This window comes from Dermacentor silvarum, chromosome 6 (assembly GCF_013339745.2).
Source record: "Dermacentor silvarum isolate Dsil-2018 chromosome 6, BIME_Dsil_1.4, whole genome shotgun sequence".
Lineage (NCBI taxonomy): Eukaryota > Metazoa > Arthropoda > Arachnida > Ixodida > Ixodidae > Dermacentor > Dermacentor silvarum.
In genome coordinates, this window is record NC_051159.1 from 56,018,934 (window position 1) to 56,045,109 (window position 26,176).

A 26,176-nucleotide genomic window follows, 5' to 3' on the forward strand; every position below is an offset into this window, starting at 1 on the left:
AGTTATTACCATTCGTTTTAGTTAAAGGTGCGGGTAACTTCTTTCAGAAGGTCGCTATGATTGCGGCTGTTCTCCGATTGATGTGTAGGCTTGAGACACGTCTTTACGGTGTTGCATGACCACGTTTTAACACGAAATTGCAAGTTTCCGCATATTGGAGTCCGTTAGACTCTAAATAAGCAATGTTAACTATAGTTGTTTCTCTTATTTGTTGGCTACGTTCATTTTCATTGCCCTGGAATGTTCTTAGCAATAACGATACTTGGTAAAGTGGCCAAAGTCAGAAAATCGAAAGACAAAGTTTTCTGCCGGCACTTGTGAATGTAGGTCAATGGGCCGATAATTGCGTTCAGTATTGCAGCATTATGCTACAACCTATTTAACGATTGCCTAATGTTATCGCCGAACCACGAGTGTTATACCAAAATTCAAATACCTTAGCCACAATGCACTAGCGTGCGTTGGTTTCGGTTGTTAAATTTACCTGCAAGGCAGGTATCCCATACGTTATCTCCTCTATAAGAACTTTTTACTTAAAATCGCATAAAGTAAACTGATCGAATAGTTGACGCAACACACGGATAAGCTTAACTGTAAAAATGATCACTTGCAACTGCTGAAAACGAGTGGCTATCCTCTCAACGTCTGTCACTTTCTGTATGTTCCTGGCACTCACCTTTTCTGAAGTTTCTAATGCAACGGCTCTGTGGCACGAGCTGCACTAAGTCATTAAAGAAATGGCTTTACTGTAATACCTTAAGTAGAAAAGATTTCTGTGATACGAAATTCGCCACTCCCACCAAAGTCACCAAAGTGTGTCTTAACCGTGAACCGTGAAATTGTTCGTTTTGTTTCTGTCAAGTATAACACCGTCAACCCACTCAGAATAACATTTTAGGCATAAAAACTGAAACACAAAGGCTTCTGTACTTTTTTATGGGGCGTATTTTTGAAGGGTGGGGAGCAGCAATGAGTATTATTTGTTTTAGAATTTTTATGAAAAATCAATTCTGCGGAAGCCCGCAAGGTGGAACAAAGTTCATGAAATGGAAAAAGCTTCGTCCACCCTACTCTCGCAGGCAGCTATAATTCATGAATACAAGGTTTTCTTTATTTCTTGAATCCAATGTTCAGCATTAGCGCGTGCATCTATGTGTCTTTCTGGGGGAGAGGGAGTTGGTGTACGAGGTTGTTTGGTCATCCATGTGTCGTAGTACATTAACGTAAGGAACGTTAATCTTATGGATATTATGTTCTTATGCTGATGCAGTAAACCTTTGTTCCAAGGACACTTTTTTCTTATGAGCACTTCCTTGACAGTATACAGTGAAGTCAAAAATTTTCAAACCGCAAGTGATCACAAATAGCCCCTATAAGACTGATAGGAAAAAACAAAAAAATGGGTGGTCTCTTTTAGACCTTGGTCATGAAAAAGTAGATTTTTTCGTTCAGTAATTATCACACACTTAAAATTGCTGCACCGACGGCTGTCTGCTTGTAAAAGTCGGCCTACATTGACCAGCTAGACTATATTTGTTCGTTTAGTGACAATTGGGTACGAAACAGGGTGCGAAATGGAAACTGGCTATCTTGAGATATTAGCTCGTCTCAGGGAACGTCATATGAGAAATGTGGCACATTCCTTACAGATTGCATTTCACCTAAACAGACAATATGACTTTTCATTATTTTAATGTGATACACTTGCCTTTTGATCTTATTTCGATACGATGTACTTGTCTTGTGTGTGTGCGTTCTTTTGCTATAACATGCACTTACTTCGCACTATGTAGTCATGGTGTAAATGCTATTATCGTTCAAGTTGCCAATGTGAATGTTTTTTTAAGGGGACAGACCCTGTCAAGCCTCCTTTTGTGCTTTTTGTCTGTGCTCCTCACAAATGCATTTTTATGCACTGTTGTCCATCAAACTTCCATTTTGGCTTAGCAGGTTTCTGCAAGCAAAGGGTCATTGCAGTTGTTTCTCGCACAGAACCTGTTCTTTACAGCAAAGGTAAGTGCATTTGCAAGTAATATTTTGTTCAAGTTTAGAATTTCTGGAATGAGAACGACGATGTACAGCCGCTTTATTGCTATACTTTGCTGTTTAGCACCTAAGCCGTTCTATCGGAAAATCTTCCTCACGTAATTATCGCACACCACAACTTTACATGAATCTTCTACGAAAAAGAAAAAAGACTGCGAGTATTATGGGAGTTTATACGGTACTATGGGAAGGGCGGCCTGTATCGTGCAGTCTTCTTAAGATTTGCCTGAGCCAGCAGCTTTAGCAATCACAAAAAGTATTGGTAAAAACCATTCGTTACTTGACCAAAAAAAGAAACCAAAGGAAATATTGTGCATCATAAGCAGCACCACGTCGAGAATAAAATGAGAAACAGTATTGCAAACATTCACCAGGCCCTTCTCGTCGCTCATTGGAGGTCTTCCAGAGATTGCCTGTTTCCTTTATTTTTGTTTCTCGCCGCACAGCCAATCAGCACTCTGCACGCTTGTCAATTCGTCGCTTTGCGTTTTCGAGTGTTTGTGTACCTTCGTATCACTAGGCGCTGCGACGCTACGTCTGCCCTTCTCTTCACTGGTCCTAGTAGGATGTCTTCCCTTCACAACGAGTAGGATGTCTCTGTGTGTGTATAGATGCCTTTGCCTTGGAGGTGGAACACGGAACACCGGCACCATCTCAGCCGCATGCTTTGAACTGGATCTTATAGCGGGACCTAATCACGTACAGAAGGGCTATCTGTCCGTAGTGTACATCTTCGTGCATCAAGCTAATTTTAGCTTCTGCACTGCGTCATACATCTTCTACGAGGCCTGTGTACCTTACTGTAAATGTATTGCAGGCTGTGGATGGTATACGCGTCATGTCTGTTCATGTCTGTGAGTGTAGCCCGAATTTTCTATAGTTGTGGTACTAAAGGAGGAAAAACAGACACCGCAGGCTTCAATATGAATAATCTCTTCTGAATTTTTTACCTTTCCACAGTTATCCAGCAGGGAAAAGCACTTCCGGTTCCCATGCGGACGGTTTATCGACTAGGCGGCGAGTTATTGAGCAGCAGCATGCGCAGGGGAGATAGATCAGCAAAAATGCGCATAAAGTCCGCTTCCAAAGTACTAAGAAGAAAGAGTTCAGATTTCGTTTCAGAGAGCAAGGGATATAAATTTACGTTGAACACCGCGATGCGCCGTGCAAGGTAGTGAGTGGGATACGTGAGCGCCGATAGAAAACAATAATACGAGAAGAAATTGATCCATGAATAACGATAGATACAACGTTAAAGATTTATGTGGCAGTGGGAAGGACAGGATCACCATCCCGTCACAAGGGCGAAAATCGATGTGTGCTAAAAGAAAGTGTGGTAGCCTGAATGGTAACGTCAAGAAATTTAGACTAAAGTCATATTGCTACCAGAATATACGAAATACAGAGAGAAAAGAAAAAAAAAAGAGACGGCAGCGACTTTAACCAGAAAAGCGTCTCGTTCACTACCCTACTCCAGGGGTAAGGGAAAAGGAGAATAGAAAGATGAGAGAAAGAGGAAAGAAAGACGCTACTTAGCTCGGACGAGCCAGTCGTTTCCAAACAAGCACAAATGTGTCTTCACCGCCTTCTGTGACAATGATCGATGGGGATGGTGTTGCAGTAGCGTCTGCGCGCAATGTCGCTGATTATCTAGTCGCCACGCAATTATTGGACGTTGATTGCATTAGTATGTCAAGTCGAGTTAGGATACATGTACAGACACATGTAGTCGGAATACTGCTAGTATCTCAAACACTCTCGACCTAGTACTTACCACTGAACCCAAACTAACTTCCAACATTACCTTCCTTCCGCCTTTAAGTGACCATTCTGCTATGCATTTTACCATTAGTGCCAACCATCCGAAAAATATCAGAAAAAAGAAAACAATACTCGACTATAGGAGAGCAAACTTCGAGGCTTTCAATAGCGATTTATGCACGTTTCTTGACACATTCCTGACTGACTTTGACGACCGTTCTGTGCAAACTAATTGGGACATATTTACTCATAAAGTTAATGAACTAATGAACAAACATGTTTCCAGGCGTACCTTAACTTCTAACCCACAGTCCCACTGGTATAACACTCGCATTAACCGACTTTCTAACCGTAAAAAGCGTATCTACCGCTCAGATAAGTTGTCCTCGAGTGCTTCTCGTTGGACGGCATTCACGGCGGCTTCTAACGAATATATTCAAGCGTTAAAACTTGCTAAACGTACTTTCCATACTGTTACTTTCCCATCTATTCTTAAAACTAGCATTAACAATTTAGGAAAATAATTAGGCCTGTTTCTGATAACTTAATCTTATTAAATGACTCTACTGGGCAGCCTAGCTGTTTATAAAAATGGTGCTGCAACTCACCTTAACGAAGCCTTTATCAAAAGTTTTTCACGAGCTCTTAATAAGCCACTTCCCGAGTTACGTAAATATGATTATCCACTCATGTTCCCAGTAATAATTCATACATCTGGTGCTGCTAAACTTATTGACAAACTCGACTACAATTCTTCACCTGGCTTCGACTCAATTAACACCAAGTTCTTAAAAAACATTTCACCGTACAGTTCTATTATACTAAACAAAATTTTTCAACAGTCACTCGACACAGGCACTTTACCTTATCAGTGGAAGGTTGGGAACGTTGTTCCGCTTCACAAATCTGGTAACAAAAACATAGCAACTAACTATCATCCCATCTCACTTACCAGCACGTGCTGCAAACTACTGGAAACCATTGTATTCGAAAATCTAGTCGACTTTTTTGAAGAGAACACGTTTTTTCACCTGCACAACATGGCTTTAGCAAATCATACTCATGCGAGACTCAACTCGTATCCTTCACTCATCAGTTGCATCATGAGCTGACTGCATTTTTGGGACTTCTCAAAAGCTTTCGATAAGGTCTGTCACAAACTTCTAGTCCGCAAACTAACCCATTTGAATATTGATGGTAATCTTTTAAAGTGGATCAAATGCTTTCTTCTTCATCGCTCACAATACGTTACCGCTAACGGCTGCAATTAACCGATGTGTTCTGTTGCTTCCGGAGTTCCCCAAAGATCAGTTCTCGGTCCTTTGTTGTTCTTAATATATATTAACGACCTTCCTTCGCAAGTAACTTCTAACATTCATCTCTTCGCTGATGATTGTGTTATCTTTAGATAAATGACTACAGATTGTGATACTAACCGTATTCAAGCCGACCTTGATATAATATCTAACTGGTGCAGTTTATGGCTAATGGAATTAAATGTTAACAAGTGTAAAGCTATGCATGTATCTAGGACACCTAACGCCTCTCAAGTGTACTATTTAAATAACCTTCCTTTAGAACAGGTAACTTCGTACAAATACTTAGGAATTCATATGACATACAAACTTACCTGGGCAACCCGCATTAATAATATAGTGAACAATGGAACTTGCCCGGAATGCTGCTCTCATTAGCGTATTCTTTTTTCGGGCATATTATTGTTCTATAAAGCTATAATTTCAAAAATTGTGGAGCCTTAAAAAATTTCGCTAATTGTAACCGCGCAAGTTGGTAATGCATTATTAAGGTATTATTGCGCAACAAAAGGACATGAACGGGAGAGAAGAACACACACGCCAAGCGCAAGGTGTGTGTGTGTTGCACTTTAGAATACGCTACATCAGTCTGGGACCCTAATAACCTAAACTTAATTAAGTCATTAGAATTATTTCAGAATAACGCTGCTCGTTTTCTTCTTTCGGGTTACAACAGAACTGCCAGCGTAACAGCGCGGTTACCATTGCCGAAATTTTCTAAGGCTCCAAACTCTTCGAAATTAGTGCTTTATAAAGCATTGATACGCACGAAATTAGAATACGCTAATGAGAGCACCATTCCGGGCAAGTTGGTATTCCATTATTAACGTATTATTGCGCTACAAAAGGACATGGACGGGAAAGAAGAACACAAACACACCAAGCGCAAGGTGTGTCTGTTGCGCTTGGTGTGTGTGTGTTCTTCTCTCCCGTTCATGTCCTTTTGTTGCGCAATAATACTTTAGAATACGCTACATCAGTCTGGGACCCTAATGACCTAAACTTAATTAACGCATTAGAATTATTTCAGAATAAAGGTGCTCATTTTATCCTTTCGGATAACAACATAACTGCCAGCGTAACAGCCATGAAAACTAACCTTTCTCTTCCATCGCTTGCAGCTCGACGTAAAGTTTCCCGTTTATTAGGGGCGAAGCTCCTTATAGCGGCACCCGTTCGTCCCCGTCGTAGTAGGTAGCCACGTCTAGTTTTATGAATTGCTCAATAGATGGCGTTGTGTGTCCCTATATGTATGTATACCCATATAGACATATATATGTATATGTATAGTATAACCGGAAGCCGACTTCCGCTTCCGTTTCCACTTCCGGTTCCGCTTCCGGTTCCGGAAGCCAGCTTCCGGCTTCCGGAGAACGCTTCCGGCGTTTTAGGGGCGCAGCTTCTTATAGCGGCACTCGTTCGTCCCCGTCGTAGTGTGTAACCAGTCTTAACGCTAGTACCAGATGTCGAAGCGCACATGCACACACGCACCACGATGACAATAAATACCCAACATTAACGAAAGACTGCGCGTTTCTAACGCGTTTATGCTAGCGCGTTACGGCCCGTGTGAGAAGCTGGTGTAAGATGCTGTGGCCTCTCCGCCTTACCCCCGTATTCATAAACGCTCCTCGACTTGAACTTGACTTGCCACCGCCCTGGGCAGCGCGTTCGAAACGCGTTGAAGGCGGTGGCAAGTCAAGTTCAAGTCGAGGAGCGTTTATGAATACGGGGGTTATACTCTCTCAGCAGTCATGTAATGGCTTCGGCAAACACGGTGCACGTTCCGGCATGTGTAAACGGCTGCGTAAGACGCTGTGGCCTCTCCCCCTTACTAGAGAGTACTGCACGTTTCTAACGCGTTTGTGCTAGCGTCCCCTTAAGCGGGAGATGGTGCAATTATAATGAAGGGCGCTGTTATAAAATAGGAATGACGTCACATATGGCGCGTGTCATTGGTGGAAGTCAATCGTTCGATTTAGTGCGGCGAGACTGGGCGAATTACACGGAAGATTCACGGTTTACCGATGATTCCTTCTGGAGCTTCGCCCACTCATCATCATTCACCCCGTGGATATGCGGTGTTTTTTATTATTTCAAAAAAATGTTCACCATACAACATTGCATGATGTATACTCATTCATACTCCACACTAGGTATCTCGTCGCATCGATCATTCTTACAAGGTCCACGTCCCTTCTTGCAGTACAAGTACATTTCCCTGTCATTCGTACCTCGGACGTCATAACAGTGGAACCACCTTCTCGCAAACATTGTAGCCATCAGCAATAATTTCTTGTTTAGTGATGCCTTAACCAACTTTACTTGCTAGAAGGCGGTTTCATGTACTTGTAAATCTTGTCTTTTTATTGTATAGCTTTTTTTTTCTTTGCTCATTGTATTGTTGATGAATTATTTGTCAAATTGTACTTTTATGTTGTACTTGTTTTTCGCGTAATACTTACCGTTTAAATTTACCTGTAACCCACTCCCCTCTGTAATGCCTTCACAGGCCTTGAGTGTATAATAAATTAAATCAATTGAAACATGTGGTCGACGTTCTCTTCACAGTTTGAGACATAACGTGTAGCATCATCAGCCATTTATTGTTGTGCTGATTCAGCTCTCGTGAAGGCCACCACAACTGACACAGAATACACTACTACAGGACAAGCAAGTAGAGAAAAGCGCTCGCGAAATGTACATGCAGTGAGTGTGGCACTGAAGGCAACGGAAATAGGTATTATATCCGCATCTGCCTAGAGGAGTCTAACTAAGTAAGAACGTTTAGCACTCGTTGTCATTAAGGAGCCCCTCACCAGAACTGGCAGTATTGAGCTGACAACGCAGTGCATACAATGCGCACTTACGATCGTGTCTGCTATGTATTACATGGCTACGCACCGCTGAAAGAGCTGAAATTACAAACCAAACGCCGCTTGACCTTATTCTCGCGGGTGCCGCGCGCCAAGCCGGAGGTTTGACGTAAACGCGCAAGTGCGCCTACGCACATATCTGGGCTGAGACGCGGCTCATAGCAACACGTGACTTCGAGAATTATTCAAGGCAACATCTATTATTTGTGTAACCTGTTGCATCAATAGACGAATTAAAGTTGAAAGATATAATCAAACACAAACCGAATGCCTTAGTGTTTTGGTTTACTGCGCACCGCAGCACGAGAGATGTAGGCCTACTTTCGTTTCGCCGGCTTGTTCCCACGTCGTGCAGTCGAACGTGCAGACGAAGAAACTGTGTCATTTTCTACCGTGTTCCAGCGCGCGACTGTGCTCTCTCATCCGCTTGTGTCAGCCTCAGTTTTCGTGTAGCACTGGCGTATACCGGTAGTCAGGTGTTCTCGTGCACAGCGCGCAAATTCGTCTGCGGCGCGAACGAGACAAACGCAGCAGCTCGCGCGCGACACCGTCAGCGGAAGTGCGCCACGCAGCCCCCACCAAAAAAAAAAAAGGGGGGGGGGGGGAGGAAGGCGGGGCCCGTGACTATTGCGGCAGGCATTCCTGCAGCTCGGGTGTAGGAGAACGCAGGGAAGTAATTTCGCTTGCGGAGGCTAGAGGGGGCAAGTGGAGAGAGTGCGTGTTGGCGTTGACGCTGGCCTCCTAAACTCATGGCTTCGCGGCACTGCAATATTTCTATTACGGTTAATAATGAACCAACATGAAAAAAAAATGATTGTGGTAGACCGATCCCTAGAGTAGACGTAACAAATCGCAGTGTATAACCAAGATTTGCTATGTGGCCTGGTGAGGGCCCTTTTAAAGACATTGTCGAACAGGTCGCCAGTAATTCTCGTGTGCCCGACACTTGCCCGTTTCGACGTCACCAGTATCACCACAATAACATGCTGTCTTGCCTGCACAGTACAGATTCGGTGTCAGTGCGGGGTTTTCTGTGCATATATATTGATGTGTGTGTTTTTACGCAGGTCGCACAATTGTGCGCGTGGTATGAGACGCAGTAAAATCTGAAGAAATGCCATGTTGACATAGGTACAAAAAATTATACATGTAACCAGTTCGAACTGATTTAGAAGACCTTGTTTCATTTTTGCAGCATGATCGTATGAGCTCACAGAGCAGTATCTAGCTCGACGTTCAGGGACAAGCCGGCACGTCAACCCAGCCGACCTCGAAGAGGAACTTGACCCCCACAACCAACGAGAAGGCGCGCACGACACCATTCCATGGTTGAACCGCAGAATAAACGGCACCACCGGTCTCCAGCGTTTCCCTTACCCAACCTTGTCTCTGCTTCTTTCTTCGAACAGAATGGCCTACCACTTGACCTAACCAGATAGAAAGACACGCCACCTCTCCAGCGGCCCCCACAGCTGTGTATACCGGTTCGCACCCTCTGGGTGAGGATTGTGGCGCCCTCGGGCGACTGCCCTCGAGCGGGCACTTCCGCATTATCGCCGCCCATATCGACGCTTCCCAAGCAGTCAAAACGTTAAATTCATGGCAGCCAGTGTGGGGTTTTGCAGAATGCTGCCGTGCTTGGATCCAAGCGACTGTCGGAGAAGACCTGCCTCGCCTCAAAGCGAAAGAGGTAGAGGAAGCCCCTGCCGGCGCTTATCGCCTGTACACTTGCAGCTGAAGGCATTGCTTTGGTCTGGAGATGGTTGGGGGTCCCGGCTAATACCGTACAGCAATACGCAGGCTCTCTGCAATATTAAAGAGAGAATAGGGTAGAGACTGAACACATAGAGTGGTCCTTCAGGATCAGCCTCCATTGTTCCCCTTGTCTCGAAACTTAGCTACCGGAATACAACTGAGCAATACATTTCAGACGAGCCGGACAATGCTGGCTTAACGTGCAAACATACGACGTTGTTTGGTGCCAAAACAACAGTGCTGCTACTAAAAGGACCTGAAGGCCAGTAGTTGTTGATGCATTCACATTGGAAATCTGTCAGTGCTCGGTTGAGCTAAATTCTCTGACAAACAAAAAACCTTGGCAACCTGTGCCAGTCGCCCCAGATTAAATGCACTGGTTTTAACCCAAACTTATAATATGATAGACTTATATTGAGTGAACTAAAGGAAACAACGTACATTTCCCGTACAGCTAAAAAAAATTAAAATTAAATTATGAGGTTTTACGTGCCAAAACCACGATCTGATTATGAGGCACGCCGTAATGGGGGACTCCGGAAATTTGGACCACACGGAGGTTCTTTAACGTGCACCTAAATCTAAGTACACGGGCGTTTTCGCATTTCGCCCCCATCGAAATGCGGCCGCCGTGGCCGGGTCCCGTACAATTAGTGCAGGCATTAATCGTATTCTGCGGCTGTCAGTAGGTCAGTAGTCCAGCACATGATGACGCCATCATGGCTTAACTTGTGGATTTTATGTGCAATTTCAAATGCTTCAGCTTGAGAAGATCCTCCCACTTGTGATGGCTATCGAAAGGAAAATACTTTCTTTGGCAAAGGGAATAATGTTATTCTTTGAACATATATAGAAATTGAAGCATATCGCAGGCCATTTGACTGAGTCAGCCCACTGTAAATCTTAGACCACCCCATGGCGTCGCCGAACAAAATACTAACAAAATAACACATACATGCGGCATGACAGTGGAGAAATGTTGTGCTTGGACATTTTAGAATTAAAAACAAGAATCATCTCTGTCCTGCCTTATAATGCACTCAAGCTATATATATATTTTTTGACAAAGTGCTGTGCTGGTCATACCTTCTTAGATAATCTCCTGCTAATGAATGGAAAGAAGAAGGCGAACTCAGTTTTCGTTAGACCCAATTATATGAGGCCGACAATGACAGGAAGAAGAAAATATGGAAAATATGGTACTCTAGTCGCTTATGTTTGTTCTAAATATATAAACGATAGATAAAATCAAAATGAAAGTGGACTAAAAACAACTGGATGTGGCTGAGATTTCGCGGGATTTTCCAAAATGCCTTTACTGTGAATCATGAGCGCAGCGTTTCACATCCTCGGAATATTCCCTTCAAATTTTGACGGTAAATACTTCTGACTATATTTATACAAATAAGCAAATTCATTTCTAAGAGCAAGATGCCACAGAGCGGAAGGCCAACCTAGGGTGGTAGAGCCTTAGGGAATATTGTACCCAGTCTTCATTTGTGTCCGGCTGGGGAACCAGATACTGTTCTACTGCACGGAACTAGCAAAAACTTAGTATGCTCCGTGCGAGAAGAGAGACGGGCATATGCTCCGCACGCGGATCTGGCCACTAATATCACTACCACAGTCACCAGGGGCTTCCGTGTCGCATTTATTTCTCGCGTGTTGTTATTTACTGATCAGGTTTAGATCAGCACTCAGGGCGCAGGGTAGTACGTGGCAGGAATAACCATGTCGTTTCTGGGGGACCACGTCTACTCCTGAGGTTTTATTTTTTATTGGGCGAGACTAGCTCTGGTGCGAGAGAGTTGCTGCTTTGGGTTGCCATATAGGTGCCAAGGTTCACCGAGTAAACCTTATCGTCTCCCAATCGTCGTTATATCTGGCGTCGCCCATTTATGGTTCTCGTGCTTCGGACTTCCTGCTTGCCTTCGTTTATAACAGTGTGCACGATAGACGAACTGATCAGCTACGTTACCCTCGTTCCAGCTACAATTTGAATTGTTAAAGACGCGGGTTCGTTGGAGTACCGTTTGCACAATGCTGAGCTTTGTTTTTCTTGCCAAGATTGACAGTTGTGTACCTTGCAAATTGTTAAAAAAATAGAAAAAAGTGCTACTAGAAAACGAAGAACAATTTCAGAACAGCTTTTACTGCTGTCTTAGTCACGACCAGACCGGCTTTAGGTACGCTTTGCTTCAAGCAAGTAAACAGTGCCTCATCTAATTGGCACTAGTTCATTTCCTAAAGCCTCGGAGCAGGCTGGGCAATTTGGTCGCGCAATGATTTCTTAGCATTACTTCACGACGGTCTTCTATTCCAACATATTCTCTGATTAACGTGGCAAGACAGGTAGTATGCTTACCGCGTATTTCTTCATTATTGTAAAACAAAACGTTTCGTAGAATATATTCCTTGCCTGTTGCGACTGCTTTTGATGTATTCCAAACAATATGCAAAACGTTATTTCCTTAGCCTACATGCTCTGCTAACTTCGTGCTTCCAATGTTATGAGCGGGATATGTTTCGCCCAAGCAACGAGCTTTACAATTCCATCTTCGTGTGCGTTCAAGCCCTCTTCCAAGGCTAGAAAATTCAATAACGTGAAGGAAAGTGATAAAAGTATTGCGAAAAAATAGAACCATCACACAAGTTTGCGCTCAACTTCAGACAATTTCACGTCATGTTGAAGCTTTCGTCTCATCCTGTTCCCTTCCCCTGAACTCAAACAGAACGCTATTACTTTGACTACGAAGCATGGTTAAATAAAATGTGGTAAATATATGTATTTCATGCTCTGGGACACAGTGCCGTGCTTCGATTAGTTAGCTGAAAAATGAGTAAAGAAAGAATAGACACACGTCATGAACGAAAAGTTTCAAGGAAGGCGACAAAAAACCATTATTTATAATTGAACGCAACGAACCATAACACATCTGCGTTGTGAACGCAAGCCTCAAAGAATTCTCCAAAAGGAGTAAAAATTGTTTGAGCTTGCAGGTAAATATTCCGGAAACTTGATTGCCAACTCTAACAGCCACGAAAGGAACACAAGCATTAACATTCTCTATGCTAACACAAGTTTGTTGTTGTCTTAGCGTTAAACTTTTATAACGAGACGGAATGCATTCTTTTTCCATTGCTAATGCACATTGAGCATGCACAATACATTACATTTGCGTTCTCGAGCACGTCAGTTCTTGAACAACGCGAAAGAAAAAATAGCAAACTTTCAGACGTGCTAGAAGCAAGTGCGGTGCCGTATGGTAGAACGGGAAGATGGTTCCCGGATCCGTGCTTTGCCAAATATTGCGCGAGAGTCGTGGCTAGGAATCACAAGAAACATATTCGCATGTTTTCGACGTAACGTTGTTTAGTTAGAAAACATAAATAACCTCTTAATATGTAAAAAGGAATTATATTCAACACTGCCAATCTTGAGAGAGAAAAAGAAGCTGTAACAGCGACGTATATATTACAATGCGAGATCAGCAGTGTCGTCAACATATATTTTCACCGAGCACAGAGGCCTATTCATTGTCCCTTCCCAAACTTGCATCAGTGCTATGTCTAACAGACTTCTCTTCGGATTGTCGTAATGTTTGTGGGCTCACGCCCATCTCTTCTTTCAAGCTGGCCATCAAGACAGACTGCCAGCTGAGGATCCCAGAGACGGACACCAGCCAGACAATTGGGCAGCATCAACTTTACTCTGCAACGCTTTAGCACCAATTGCTGCGGCCGGATAGTGCATCATACCGGGCTGGTCCAGCCGAGCGTGCCTTTTGCGCGCTCAGGAGCAGTGTAATGATAGTGCGCCTCCTTACAAACTATACAATTGCGACTAGGCGCATGCAATAAATCTTGCAAGCCTAAGAGATCAATTCCAAATACTAAAGGCCAAATTCCTCATCCCAAGATCATACCCGCTTATGAGTAGGATGTTATTTTGGGTGACTATTCATCTAGTATCTGCCAACTTCTTGCGCAATACGGCACTTGCTTCGATAAGCATCAAATATTTACCCCCCTCGCAAGCACGCGAAAGGTCCAATATGCGCAGCAAAAGTTATGTCAGAGCATTCTAAAGTTGAATCGACTGATCGGCCCTGCTATGTGTTTAAACCGCTTTGTATGTAGTTCCTCGGTACACGGTAGACTCTCGCTGTGGCATTTTTGTAGGCGTTTTCATGACGTGCGATGTGCCATTTCCGTGTTATGATCAAAGTATTAACCCTTTACAGCATCGTGTACTATATACGATACTCACAGAGCAACTCCTTCAAGCGTAACAGAATTGAAAGGAAAGAAAATCATACGTATTCACAGGGAATTTCTCTTCCCTCGCAATGAAATATAGTCCATTTAGCGCTACAAATGGTTCTTGAGTTATTTTCTTTCTTTTAAAGTTTGTATGTGGCAGCTCGTCACATAGCGTGGGAGAGGTTAGTTAGTAAACCCATTATTTGCACATTTAATACACTTCAAATCAGAGGACAAATCATGCCAGGGTGTTTATTTACTCTTTATGAACCTTTGTGATGTTTTAATGGAGAAATACATTCGGTGGTTGTGTGATGCAAACCTAATTGCTGTATAAGATATGATACAGCATGCAGTTATGGTTTGCTTTTGTAGAAGAGTGTACATATTTGTACACTCTTCGATAACGTGGGCTGGTCGTGATCCAAAAGGTGATAACAACAGCAAGAAGTAACTCCTGTAAGAGGAGGACGCTTTTATTTCGGCTTAAGAACTATGAACTCGTAAGAACTATGCAAAATAAAAATTTAAATATAACTAAGGTCTACAAATGATCCGGTACAGATATATTGAAGCTATTAGTTAGTGAATCAAGGTTGACTTCATCAAATATAGACGAAACATGTAAGAGATTAAGCTATTAGAAATACATTCCCTTTCAGAAAGCAATGCATAATGATTTTTTAAATATTTCTGATTTTGTTTTTCGCAAGTTATCTTCAACTAAAATGTCCTTTGGCTTGGTCACAAAGTATACCCATAACTGCATGGTGTTGCGCAAGACAATTGTGGTTCATAAACTCGCAGCTAGATCTTCATTTTGATAAGTGAGGCTGGTTCATGAATATATAACTCAAACAAGGGCTTGCGTAATGTTTTCCCAAGAAAATAAAAGATCATGTTACAAGGGGTTAAATTTTTCAGGGGCTATGTTCAAGAAATACTTGCAGAGTCACTCTAAAAAATCAGCCTTTTTGAGGGACTGAGTTAAAAGAAAGAACAATGGCGTGCCGCGTTGCTAATAGGAAAGAAAGAATATCTTAGAACATCATGCGACAATGTTTCTCGTTCGAATACTTGTTCCGAACGAGTAAGTCGACAAATAGTTCTGCACTGCAGTAGCTATTTGTGACCACTATCTCTTAACTGTTGCTTGGTGTTGGCAGCGTGCCTCTTGCGTCGTCAGCAACGCTTTCCCTCGTAACTGGGCAGCACTGGCGGATAACCGCCCCCCCCCCCTCTTCCCGCCGGTACTTCAACACTGACAATATCAACCGTCCTTGCCATTAGAGACAACACATTAAAGAACAGGTAACCTCGTATGAGGGCGCTCTATTCCTGCAATCTTATCTGAGTGGGTAGACTTCACGAGCTCTGGTTCCAATAACTGTAAATAAAGATATAAAAGATCTGCAGAACTGAACTTTCACTTCCTCCCCAGCCCCAAAACATCGGACTATTGAATAGAGTGTACATCCCTAAGATGTATTGGATAAGCAAGGTGTATGACTCCTTTTCTGTAAAATATAGACGTCAAAAAGGAAATTTTGCTGATTATTAGGTATTTGCATTACATATTTACCCCTTTTTCTTGCATAGCTATAAAGCTGCTACGAAGAGCCAACTGAAAATATGTCTAAAGAATCTTCCGCAGGAGCCTTTTATTTGGGCATAAATAAAGCGCATCCCGACGAAGGTTATTAAAGCAACTTTCTTATTACTGCGTCAACATTTATATATTATGCCAGGCGAAGAGACTACAAACTGGGCAAGCATAATTATGTTGCGTTTTGTAGCGACCGCGCCTACACACACGACCAAGCGTTTTAAATTCCAGCCTCTGTTTCTCCGCACCACCCTTCGCCTCCTCCACCCCTCGCTCCCGTCCTGATTTATTGTAAAGTTTTCAATGCCCCCGTGGTCGTTGTTTGCATTAGCATCACCTGATAGGGGTGGTCGTTCTCGTTTGTAACTGTACCCTCACAGATGTCGCCACCACTCCACGAATTGGCACCATCCCTTACAAAAATGAGTTTAGACTGTCTGTAGAATGTCTATAGACTTCTTCTAGACAACTTTGCCTTTCTATAGATTTGTTCTTTTGTTGATAAATAATCTATAGACTGTCTATAGACAAAAGTTGATAGGATTTTTATTTCTTTTTGTCTACTCACATTCTATAGACAGTCTATAGAAAGAAGTCAATAAGGTGTTTGTTTCTTCTTGTCTACTTGCTCTCTATAGACTACCTATAGAAAGAAGTCGATACAGACTCTATTTATTCTTGTTCATTCATAGTCTATAGACTGTCTATAGACAAAAGTTAATAAGATTTTTATTACTTTTTGTCTACTCCCATTCTATAGTCGGTCTACAGAAAAAAGTCGATAAGATGTCTGTTTATTTTTGTCTACTTCCTCTCTACAGACTATCTATAGCAAAAAGTCGATACAGTTTCTATTTATTCTTGCCCATTCATTGTCTATAGACTGTCTATAGACAAAAGTTAATAACATTTTTATTTCTTTTTGTCTACTCCCATTCCATAGTCGGTCTACAGAAAAAAGTCGATAACATGTTTGCTTATTTTTGTCTACTTCCTCTCTATAGACAACCTATAGAAAAAAATTCGATACGGTCTCTATTTATTCTTGTCCATTCATTGTCTATAGACTGTCTATATACAAAAGGTAATAAGATTTTTATTTCTTTTTGTCTACTGCCATTATATAGTCGGTCTACAGAAAGAAGTCGATAAGTTGTTTGTTTCATATTGTGATCTTCCACTCTATAGACTACGTATAGACCAAAGTCGATAGCGTGTCGATTTATTGTTGTTCATTCTGTGTCTAATGACTGTCTTTAGGCGACAGTCGATAAGGTGTTGATTATTTTGTATACGCCCGGTTTATAGATTTTCTATAGGCGAAAATTGATAAGGTGTCTACTTCTTTTATCTATTCCCCGTCTATAAATTTAGTCTTGACAAAAGTCGTTAAATTGTATTTTTTGTCTATATTAGCGGTCTATACGCCGTTTATATGCAAATTTTTTTCTGTTTGCTATTTCTTTAGCCGATTGCCAGTTTATAGAATGTCTACAGAGAAAAGCAATAAAGGTCACCATGGCATCTCTGTCATTGAATTACGCAGTCCTTAATTGTTATTTTACCAGATGATTAGGTGTTTAAGAGTGTGCTAGCTCGCCGAGTTTCATCCAGTATTGCACTGGTTGTTAACATGTAACCTCTGGGCCCGGCACCTATAGTTAGTCGGGAATGCATCCCCAACGATAATTTTCCTTGCGAACCACACGGAGGCGGCATATATACTTCTATGTGATTGAAATTATTTTTAATGGCTTCCTATATCCCCCCCCCCCCACCCCCGGTGAAGGCTATAGGGTGGGATATCACCAAAGATCATGTTAACTCGAGCGAACAGACCGTATACCGATTGCGGTATGCTGTGAGATGAACTAAAGGACAGCCGATATTGTAAAAGTGTTATTGCTTCAGGTTTACTTACCGTCTATAGACAAGAGTCGTTAAACTCGGCCCAACCCGTGTACGCTGTAACCAAGTGGAGTTACAGGCGGATAATACGGAGCTACGTTTGATATAAGCCACTGGGATTGAATATACTGCTGACATTTCTTTAAAGCCTTCTTGTAGAGTTTATTATAGACATGGTGTATATACTTCCGCATTTGTTCACCACATTATATGACCTCCGTAGTCGCTCTCGGCAATCCCAAGAGAGTCTTTACAGTTGTTTTTCATAGCATTACTTTTGCGGCAGTAAAATAAAGAAAGCAAAATGCCGATCCAATCATGTAAATAGAGGTTATGAATGCCAGTTTTAGCGAGAAGCGGATTACAAACAGGCATCATGCTAACAGCACAGAGACTTGTAATGTGTACAGCTGACAACGCAGAATTTGCTAGTGTGCGATGAACCGATGTCGTGTATGTGGTGTGCGCCTTATGTGTCGTCTGATTCTCAGATACTCTTTAGGTTCTCCCCATATCTAGGCTGCATCACTAACATCGGGTGGTTTTTCGCAGACTGATATCCCGCGCTATAAATTCATTGAAGCTTCTCGTTCACTTACAATGTGCGCTGATACTCTGAGCACACCCAGTCCTTTCCAGGCGCTATATGCCTGTGCGGCCGAGCATATGCGTACGTCATTAGTGTATTGATTGCTTTGACATATCACCGGAACAGACTGCACTAACATGTGCGCAGCTAGGTATCCCATTTGGCGGTACGTTGAAAGCTATGCTAGAAATGCACTACATTACTCATCGTCGCTGGCCATAACGCTAGCGCCTGACGTGCTTGCTAACCGTTTTTACAAACACTGCGTTCATCCAAGTGTGCACTCCTGCTCCATGCGATAGCACACAGCGTTTGTAATACAGCGCGCCAAGGCATTTCCTTTTTCCATGGAAAGAACTGAAAAATGGAAGGTTAAAGCAACCGGTTTCGCGCGCATGGAACGCAGAGAGAGAGAGAGAGCGACAATAAAAAAAAAAAGAAACGGGCAAAGGCGCTCAGATTTCTCGGAGCACGTACGCCGTCGCCGGCCGCAGCGCCTGCGCATGCGCAGCGGCAGCAACGGCGGCGAACCATCTCTCCGCGTCGATTTGAATTCTCAACGGCTGCGCCAGGCAAGTCAACGCTTGTTGGTGCTGGTGAGCTGCCTGCACCTTGGTGTCTGTGTATTCGTCTCGACTTTGTGGCATCACACGTCAACTACACTGAACGGTAAGTTTTAGCGAAGATGTTTTCCGTCACTAGCTCATGACTAGGTGAGCGTATTTCGTAGCACGAACCGGCTGCATGTAATGTAGGCGACTCGGGCGTAGTGTCGGTTTGTCGTTTGGTTTGTAAACGCGCTCGGGTTCTCGATTCTACTATAGGGAATGTTTAACGGCAAGCGATCGCTCGCGCTTGTTCATTTCACCGTCATTGTCAATGTCCGTGAAAAAGGAAATACACCATGTTTAACGTGGATACTGAGCAGAAATAAGCACGGATTGTGTGTGTTAAGCGGCGTACTGTGGGCAGGTCTCGTTTTGTGGCGCTCGATCGGCGGCCATAAACGCTGCGCTGCCTGTCCAATAAAACTCATCTAAAGCGCTTTATGTATATACCTCGAAATTGTGCTACAGTGACGAATTGTCTAAAAGAGACGTACTATCGCGATGGAAAGAAACGCGAACAGCGGAGCGCGTGGCCGAAGCATAACTGAAGGCATAGTGCGCGCCGTCCAGTCATCACCATGGACATGCGCGTATGTCCGGTTTGATTGCTCTGTGCGATGATGCACCCCCTATACTGCGATGTTTTTGTTTCTGTTAGTACAGTTTGCGCTCTCATCATTACTGCGACGTCACCTTTTGTCGTTTTCAAATAAAAGAGAAGTAAAATAGAAAGAAAATATCGCAATATAGGGGGTGCATCATCGCACAGCGCAATCAAACCGGACATACGCGCCTGTGAATGGTGATGACTGGACGGCGCGCACTATACATTCAGTTATGCTTCGGCCACGCGCTCCGCTGTTCGCGTTTCTTTCCATCGCGATAGTACAGTTGAATAAATGCTAGCGTACTCAGATGAAAGGCCGTGTTTGCGGGTCATGCATCAGCAAGCCGCGTGTGCTGCCGTTTTCGTAAGTCAAAAGTCGGAGTATTTATGGGGCTCCTGGCAAACAGTATAAATATATATAACCGCAAAAGCTTTCAGAGCACGAAACTCGCGATAAGCTCAGTCAATCGCAGCTTCGCAACTTAACCGAAAGAATTGGAGAACAATAAATTAGTGGCTCGGGGAAGCACGCTTTACACGTTTGAAACTGAAGCCATCGGGTTTGAGGAGAGTTTGAAGATTTTCTGTGCTGTGCTCGTGTTGCCATGAATTACGAACCTCGCCAAGCCCTTGTCAGCTTTATTAAACAAGTGATTCAACTCAGCTGATTCTAATAGTGCATTTCAAGTGACTCACGTGTCATTCTTTATAATTACAATTATGCAAGCATTAAACCACAATATTTTTTATTGCCCCTAAACAGCGGGTGTCATAGACTGCCAGGGAATTTTCATGAAAACAGCCAGGGAAAGCTTGGAAAAACATCAGGGAAATTGAAAATGACAACATAGGTATGCTGTCTTGTTATTTCCATACAATGTTTCCAGAGAATCGCTGTCTTAAACATATTTTTGAAGCATTTCAACTCCCCCAAAAAATTACAAATTGGTATCATTTTCTGAAAAAGAAATGAAAGTGAAGAATGCTGACATGGGACATTTCTTACTCAATCTTTTTGCATTGCCTAAGTGTCCTGAACCTCGAAACTCTAGAAAAATATACTTATGTTATAGAGCGCCTTCAATTATTTACTGTGATAGCATTCATTGTAATGACAGTTCAATTTTGTTTCCCAGGAGGTACATATGTGTCGTGCCACAACACAGAAAGTGCTCACGGGGTATTTCTGGTGCTCATGTGGTATACCTAACTTGCAACCGTGTCAGCATGCCCAAAAGATATGATTATCTATAGGAAACTAAGTGACCATATCAACACAATCAATCCATCTGCCTTCTATTGAAGTTATGGCCAATGATGTATTAGTTAAGAGTATAAGAAAGACATTTAAATGTGTATTAAGGAAAATAAATGACAATCTTTGTCATGACACGTTCAATACTCCAGTCACTCATTTGAGCATATTATTCCGCACGGGTATATTTAATTACTAGCCAAAAATGTAAACAGTCCAACTGTGTAGCCTAGTTTCAGCAATTAATATAGAGATCATTTGGGTTAATTAAGTACATTAATGTGTCATATGGGCTTGTCATAAAATGTAACATACTGTTGCTGGCGCCAGCAGCAATTGTAACAGTTTAATTGTTCATCATACGGTAGAGTGAAACATTATGCGATGGTACTGTTTTGTATTGACAAGCAGCCATTAGGCATAGTTAAACCGTAATAAGGATTGACTTAAGTGATTTGAGCGAATATATTAAGCTGCTTTATGAACGTACAAAGAATACACATTCGTTATTTTTGCCTCACATTGTTGTATCTACATATTTGCAGCATGCACCTGCAGCACCTTCGGAACGGCTGACACGAAGGTCAAGGCCAGCCAGGCAACCGTGCTTGCCAAGGGGAAGCAGCTTTAAATATGTAAATATTCTCTTTTGATGATAGCATAAGACATGCATTTTAATAAATTAATGTATTATATCGTTCAATAAAAACATTTAATTCAATATCGGGGCACTTGTTTTCTTTTTTGCACTACATGAGTCTGCACTAGTGGAATTGCTTGAAATATTTCTTTCTGCTACATATGAGAGTACAGCTGGTTCAGGGTCATTATTAATCGATTAACATGAATGCATAAATGCAGATGGGAAGCAACAGGTGCACATGCATAATATACGTTCAAAATTTTGTTGCCGCCATATGTAAACAAAAATTTTAACTACCTTGTAGATAGATTTCATTCAAGCGAATGCATTGCATGCGACTAAACTTTCTTCAATGTGCAATTACACAAATGCTCATGCAGCTTTACATACTGATTCACGGCTGCATACATTTTAGATTTTTGACTTCTTCCATCTGCATGCATGCTTTTCTATGTACTGTTCCCTATGTATGTTCCCATATGCATACTGGATACAATAAATTTTTATAGACATTTCCAATAATCTGCTTATTAGCAAACCCCAGCAGCGAGTGTTTATGGAATAACATTGCCTGCCGAAACATAGTTAGAAAAATGTAGGGTATTATCTAGTATATATGGTGTCCCAGTAATTTTAGCCAAGCTGGTCAATGAAAATGAAAGGTTAAAAACAACACGGTGCAAGATATATGATCATAAAAAAGACCTGAAGGTCAGACCTCTGAATTCAAGGCCGAATGCAGGCCATAGGTCTTAAAATCGGATCTTATTGCACCGTTTTTTCTTAATATTATTTTTCATTGAACAGCTTCAATAAATTTAAGTTAGCTGGGACACCCTGTAAAATTGTAAGGCTGAAGTCTATAGATTAGCTATAGACTGATCTACAGGACTCTCTGTAGGTAGACTACCACATTCTACAAAAAGTGTAAGGCCATAAGTCCATAGACTGTCTATAGACTGGTCTATAGTAATAGTCTATAGTCTATAGATGTTTGTAGATATTTTATAGACACGTATACAAAAGTAGAACTAAATGAGCCTGTAGACTTTTGTCTATAGACATTCTGCAGACATTTGTTTACAAAAGTGAATTTTCATTGATCTATAGACCGTCTATAGTCAGTCTATAGACTCAGACATTTTGTAGACTGGTCTAGAAAAAGTGTATGGCCATAAGTCCATAGACTGTCTATAGACTGGTCTATAGGAATAGTCTATAGATAGTCTATAGACATCTGTCTATAGACATTTTATAGACTTATTTCTACAAAAGCAGAACTATATAAGCCTATAGACTTTTGTCTATAGACATTCTACAGACATTTGTCTACAAAAGTGAAAATTCATTGATCTATAGACTGTCTATAGTCAGTCTATAGACTCAGACATTTTGTAGACTAGTCTACAATTAGTGTATGGCCATAAGTCCATAGACTGTCTGTAGACTAGTCTAAAGAAATGTCTACAAAAAGTCTGTTGACTTCATAGACAGATGTCTATACACTTTATATAGACTTTCTACAAAAATTTTTGTAAGGGATTAGCCCCTCAGTGGTTAAGCGGTGCACGATTTTCCTCAGTAATCTGCACCTCTGGACAAACTAATGGAATGTTTTCTTCTTTACTAGTCTCGACTTTTCGACGGCATTGTATACATTACGGAAAGTCTTACGTTCTAGTGAAGCTTAACGCAATCACAGTCCAGGAATACGGCCGTGCGACTAAGTTGCGGTAACGTGTTTTATTCAGCAACCTGTTCACTGTTTTGTTCTGAGCAATAAATGCAGTAAAGTACAACTGTACAAGTGCGTCCTAGTTGATGAGACAATAACTGACGCATGCGCTCGTTTATTGGCTGAGAGTTATTTGAAACAATCTTATTTCTTACAGTACCAGTTGCTATTCTGTTTCGAACAGAAAGTACCAAACAAGTTGCTATTCGTATGAGCGTGCGCTTGGGCTTCTGTCTACAAGCAACGTCGAAAAGAGTTAAATTGTATGTCTGGCTAGGCTCACTGCAAGGCTGCAAGAATCATAGGAATGTTTTACATTTAGCAATCCGCGAATATCCTAAAAATCAGACATCTAAAGAGCGAACGTTCACGTACGATAGGGACTAAATAATCGCATGAGAATTCGAGATCCCAAACCTAAACGGGAGCACAAGCCGGCAAGTAGTTGCGCGGTTTCAGAGACATCTTTGAGAAGCGCGGTAAACCACAGAAAGCAGCGCAGTTTTAGCTAGCATTATCAGATGGCGCCACAATACAACCGTCAACTGAGCGCTGTGTTGCTTTGCCGCGTTCAAAGGGAATACAAAGCCGCTGTAGATTTCCAAATTTCTTTAGACAGCAGTATTGCTTTACGATTTTCATCTGTGTCATGCAAGCAGATAAGGGGGTGTCACAAATAATTTTGAAGGGAACATAACATATATGTAAGCGGCAACCTTTGGTTGGAACTGAAAAAGCAAAAATCAAATGCACCGTTAATTTTGGTTCTTGTGTGCGTGTTTCGTCCTTGGGCAAAGAACACGCTTGCCCCTCACTTCACTCTTGCTCCAAAAGTTGAGCAATTGTTGGAGCACAGCTCTCAGGATCAGACTCACTCATCGTTAGTATTTGGGTAAGTGCGGGCTCTAATTCAGTACACACTAATCTGACAGTTTGAGGTGTAGCTGTAGTGGTCTCCTATAGGCGGGAGCATTGACACATAGTAATGTCTTCGATATAATGGAAATATTCAGCAATACTTCTGTACAATATTTTTCAGAGGATAACAATTCTGTTTTCTATACGACAATTTGCTTCCTAATTTAGATTCTAGTCACAGCGTTCACTTGTGTAATGTTGCAAGTTTGACGCGCGTTTTATTAGCCGATCCGTTTCCACAGCAAGCACTGCAACTGCTGATATTACTCGTTTTGTTAATGAGTAACAGACAGCTAAGTTGGGACATTATTAATGTGACGTATTCGAGCGGCACCCTTGTGCCATCTAGCATTCTGGTGATATTACGTAATACAGTGTGTTGGAAAACTCGCGTTATGGAACTTGCTAATTAGGCCGTAGTGTTTTATTGCAAAAGAAGCCAGTTTGAGATATGAATTATACTGGCCAACTGATTACATCCCTGTAATGCACAACGACAGTTCCAAGTCAAGGAAACTTTGAATAAATTGGTGACATATATTTCTGGCCATGGAGACCACAATGTATAAAAATGCAAATAAATGTTTTTTTAGTTTGTAACCCGACTATTGTGTCATTTCTTATTAGTAATTGGTTTGCTAGACTCTCCACCAATGAGACTTTTCTTCAGCATAATCACGCATCCATGGGCTTTGGAATAAATTTCCCCTGCTTGAATCAGCATTTTGAGGTATCAAACTTATTGTACCATATATGATACTTTGGGCATTACCGGGATATCTATTTGCAGCTTACATGAAATGCTCTTTCGTCAATAGGAAGTGAATTGTTCATTAAGGTCATTGCATAGTGGATTATTCATTCAGCATGGTTGCTTATCGAGATGTGAGATAACAAAATAAATAAAACACTTAAATTTACCTTTTGTAATCAAGCAGTGCAAGCTTCTCTGCCTTACGGTGCCACCATCCTGCGCACCGGCAATTGCATGGAACTTCACTATTAACGCGATAGTGTGAAGGGCCCTGTGTCGCAGAAAGACCGGTGTCCATGTCAATGTCGGCGTCAGCTTCCGGCGTCCACGGCGTTGTCCGTATGAGAAAAGTCATCCCAACCCGACCCACGCAGGTCCTTAGAGTGGCACATAGGCGTTAGTGAACTAATCGAATTTATAAAAGTATAGATTTGCGTGAAAATTCGTTAAGGACAACTTACAATCTACAGACATGATATCGTCGTATTGTAATTTGAATATACGAGAAAACAATTTTGTTACCCGAAAACTCAAACACAAACGCCTTTTCATGCTGCCGTTTGAGACCTGTCTTAGTGGGGGCGGCGCCCCGCTCGGTTCCTTGCAACACCATCTAGATGGCGCTCGCCTCCACGCTTCCGTGGCAGCGGCTGCGCCTGTTGTGGGGGGGGGGCAAAGAAAAAAAAAGATCCAGCGAGCTCACCTTCGTGCATAGCGTTCGTTGCCAACGTTTCCAGGTAAACATTAAGGTTACATAAGCTGCAGTTGCCGGGAAGCGTGAGAAGCAGTCAGGGATCTTTGAATGCTATCGCGTTCCACTCTTAAAAGCGAAGCTTAAGTGTCTTCGAAGCCTTTTTTTGGCAAAACCTGCTTTAATGCATAACCGTGATCGACTGCGAAATACCCATCAACGCGCTACTATGAATACGACAGCTATTTTATTTTGCACAATGAAATGCATTTAAGGAATACAGGCTTCGAATCAGCGGCACGCACATGGGCGCAAGTCACAGTTCTTAAGGAAATATAAGCTTGCCAAACAAATGTGTAATTTTGAAGCAGTTTAGGGCGCTAGTTATTTTTTTTTCATGCAGTCACCTGCGTTTTTATTCTAACAACAACTACAGTGAATCTCGCGCTTCGCTCTGGAATAAAGGCTAAAATTTTGAAACAATAGTTGACTGTTAATTATGCGGTGTTATGCGTCGTCCAATAAACCCTTGACATTGTTGTTTGGTTGGCCGGTTGGACTTCCGGATGTCCACGTCAGATCTCGCTTCCTGGGCAGCGAGGTGCAAATATGATGGTAGCATTTTTCATTTGTTTCTGGGGAAGTAATGAATGATTGAAAGGAAAAAAAAACGATGTTTCCGAAATTTAAACGAGAACTAAGTAATGGTCAGGGCATAAATTCCCCTTTCAACTTTTTCAACTTAAAATGCATGGCTCTGTATAACTTCGTAAGGAAGGCGACGTAAGACATCTCTGCGAACGAAAGCAATTCGTGTGAATATTGCCTTTATTGCGTTACACATC

The 26,176-nt window shown here is 42.1% G+C and overlaps 1 protein-coding gene and 1 long non-coding RNA gene across 2 annotated transcripts in view; one reads left to right on the plus strand and one right to left on the minus strand.

Annotated features, from left to right (window-relative positions):
• LOC125946240 (doublesex- and mab-3-related transcription factor C2-like) overlaps positions 1-26,176 on the minus strand; it is a 112,405-nt gene that overhangs the window by 48,542 nt on the left and 37,687 nt on the right. The window lies entirely within an intron of this gene.
• On the plus strand, positions 18,712-21,305 carry LOC125946241 (uncharacterized). Its single transcript, XR_007467485.1, has 3 exons — positions 18,712-18,789; positions 20,099-20,186; positions 21,136-21,305. It is a non-coding gene; the product is annotated as an uncharacterized LOC125946241 (long non-coding RNA).